The sequence below is a fragment of the Sciurus vulgaris genome (genome assembly GCF_902686455.1).
Source record: "Sciurus vulgaris genome assembly, chromosome: 9".
In the NCBI taxonomy this organism is placed as follows: domain Eukaryota; kingdom Metazoa; phylum Chordata; class Mammalia; order Rodentia; family Sciuridae; genus Sciurus; species Sciurus vulgaris.
This window is the reverse complement of record NC_136469.1, coordinates 71293401-71297200: the sequence shown is the minus strand read 5'-3', so window position 1 is coordinate 71297200 and position 3800 is coordinate 71293401.

The window sequence follows — 3800 nt, the reverse complement described above, 5'->3', positions numbered from 1 at the left end:
CATAAAACAGGAAAAAGACAGATAAGGTTAGTCTTGTCTGGCTTGAAAAACCATATAACAATACAACTTAAGTTCTGGAACATCCTACAGATCATACTCATAACCCCTTTTTAATCGATTGCTTCTATTTCAGAATTTAAAACATTATTTGTTTATTTACTTGCTTATTGTATTTTACAGTTTATAACATTATTATTACTAAAAGGGACTTAACAGTCAGGAACAGGAGAAATTTCTCCAAATTTATACTTTACTCAGAATTATATTATACTTTTATAATTACTCAGACTTTATATCTCTAATTGCTAGTACCTTTAATCAGCTAAGAAGGTATCACAGTTTGGGTATAAAATGTCCACAAAGACCATGTGCTAAAGGCTTAATCAGCAGCCTATGATACCACTGAGAGAGAAAAACTTTCCGAGACTGGACCTGATTGGAGGAGGTAGATCACTGGAGGTGCATTCTAGAAGGATAAACCTTGCCACACCTGATTCCTTCCCTACTCTTTATTTGCTTCCTGGCTTCCAAGAACTAAAAACTTTTCATCCTGTCCTTCCAGTGTGATGCTTATGCCTTTCAATAAGCCATAAAGCAATGGAGTGAGCTGACCATGGACTGAAATTTCTGAAACCATGAGTCATAATAAACCTTTCCTTCTTCGGGTTGATTTTCTCAAGTATTTTGTAACAGTGATAGAAAGCTGACTAAAATGAAAAGTAAATTCCAGGTTGTTAGCAGTAAATTAATCATTTCCTTAATGGACAAACATTTAAATTTTAGGAAGATTTGAAATTAAGTATGAAAATGATTAAGTACATCAAACCAATAGTTAAACAGCTCAAGGTTTCAAAGCAAAAATGCACATCAAGTTTATAAATGTTTAAAATGTTTCACAAAACAATTTACAAAAGACCTCTGAAACAGATTTATTTAGAGTAAGGCTTTAAGGTGAGCTGAGCTTGTAAAAGACGTTTGAAATACTAACTGCAATAAATCTAGTTTTCTGTTTTAAAAACCAAAGTCATCTATTAAGAACTTTCTCTCTGCTTATGGTGGACTAGCTGCTCCAAATAAGTCATCCTCCTGAGAACAACCAGAAAAGTAGACCAAACAAAAGAAGTCATGTAAAGTGTTCTCTGATGAGGGCAATCGAAACAACCAGAACGTGAGGAACCAAAATCCTGGAAAGGAGGGAAAAGCACTGGAGCAAACGCAGCGCCCGCCCTTTCCTCACCAAGTATTTGAACACACAAACTGCACATGCATGGGGCCACACAGAACCATGGGGCAGAAAGAAACTGCTAGAGGGGTCTTCCTGAAACCACTGTTGTTTCAAATATTTCAGCAGACTCTCAGAGAGGGAGACAGTATTGAAAGTTGTGAGCCAGCAATGATAAGGATCCCTGAAAACTCCTAGGTTTTGGGATCCCAGATGTCCTGAAGTATAGGAAAACCAAAACAGACCAGCCTCTGCTCTAAGAAGGTGATCTGTTCAGACTTTGAAAGAAGAATGTTAAATACACTCTCAAAGGTAATATCATCAACCAAATTATCAATAAAAAATTACCAGGCATGTCAGAAAACTAGACCTAAAATTCCAAAAATGAGAGCATAGAAATAGATCCATAGGAAATGCGGACTGGAGTTATCAAACATTGACTTTAAAACAACCGATGAATATAGTTAATAAAACAAATTTTAACATAGATGATTGCTGAAGAATAAGAATCTTTAACAATCAAATTTAAGAATTAAAGCTGGATATGATGGTATACATCTATAGTCCCGGATATACAAAAGGCCTAAGCTCAGTGATAATGAGTTTGAGGACAGCCTGGCGAAAACAGCAAGACCCTATTTCTTATAAGACAAATAACGAGGCTGGGGATGTAATGCTGTAGTAAAATGCATGCTCAGAACCATGGGTTTGAGCTCCAGCACAGGGGAGCAGAATGACTTTCACAGCAGTTAAACACATTAGATTAGCAAAGACAGCTCGAGAACCAGAAGACTTGTATGTGGAAAACATCCAGGAGGAAAATTAGAAATGATGAAAACTGTCACCATTTAAAAAGGGGGGTAGGGAGCTCATGACTGCAAAGAAAGAGTACTACACCAAAGAACAAAAGAAAAATGGAACATGAAGCCAGGCAGGGTGGTGCACACCTGTAATCCCAGCAGCTCATGAAGCTGAAGCAGGAGAACTGCAAGTTCAGGGCCAGCCTCAGCAATTTAGTGAGGCCCTAAGCAACTGAGCAAGACCTTGTCTCAAAAGAAAAAGTAATAAAGGGCTGGGGGTGTGGCTCAGTGGTTAAGTGCCCCTGCCCTGGTACAAAAACAATAAACAAACCAACAAACAAAAAATGGAACATGCGAAAAGAGCTCTGGCATAGATGGAAGTAGAAATCAGGGAGAGGAGGAAAAATAGAACCAATATTTAAGGAAATACCAGTGAAGTGCTTTCCAAAACTGGTGAAGGAATTAAGCCAGACTGAATGATCTGTAGAGCCATGAAGCAGGGTAAACAAAAGAAAACCGCACACAGGCACTTGATGGCAAAGCTGACCAAGAAAAAAAAAAAAAAGTAGTCCATGAATGATTATTCTTATAACTAAAACTTCACACTTACAACACCCTATTCATCTTGGAAACTGAAAAAGAAAGAAACTATTTAAAGATTAGCATCTAAAATATCAAAGGTGAATATCTGAGTTTTGATATCAGAACACATGGAAGGTAATGATTAGCCAAAATTCTATTCTTCTGAAACAGTGAAAGAGAAGGAAAATGTACCATGAACTTTACACCTTTACTTTGAAAACACTATAAGCCATCTCCCCTGGTCTTCAGAAACCAAAATGTGCCAATTCCAACGCCAGCAGTTACTTCTCCTCCTGTTTCCCCATATAATGTGCAACTACCAAGGACATTTCTAACCTTGTCCCAAGACATAGATTAGGAGAATCGTGTAACGACACAATGCTTGACTTTAAAAAGGTTTAAATGGAAAGTCTCTTTCCATCTCATTTAAGATGGAAACAAGACTTCTGTTAGGTTTTCCACTAATAAAAGGCAACAAGTGGACTAAAGTTCCCAAATAAGTTCACCCATCCCTACAACACAGTGGGCTAAAACATGTAAGTATAGCAGCAATGTTAGAAGCAGGTGCAAAGAGTTTCCCTCCCTGTGACTGGATTAAATTTGCAACTCACATTGCTGAGCTGGTACTTACTTCCTTGCTAGGGTTCTACCTATCTTCCTTTGAGAGATATAGTTTCAAACTGGGAAGACAGTTAATCTGCCTTCACCCATCCTACAAGAAGCATTACAATTTATAGGGACAAAAAGTCAAGAATATAAATATGTAGATTTGGTCAGTATGGGGCAGCCAAGAGATATGTTACAATGCCAGTTCTCAGACCTTTGTTTTCGCTCCTTCCTAATATTACTCAGAATTGGAAGCTGCATTTGCTAAAAAGTAGCAACTCTTCACTTGGGCCTGCAGATACCCAAGAGGTAACTAAAAGCATAACAAAGCTTGGCACCTCTGCCTTCCTTGTACCTGTCTCCTTTATTACCACATGGCATATTAATCACTCAAGGAGTGCTCATCTAAAAGTCAGTAATACAAGTTTTATTCGCTCCATGTTTACCTAACTCCACTTTGTCCCTCTTTGACTCCACTTGCCTCCTTAGCTGTTTTCCTTTCAGCCACTTCCTTTTGCAGTTAATTTTCTTGGATTCCAGGAACAAAAGGCCTGATTGATTAGCATCTCTATGACAAGGAACCATAACTG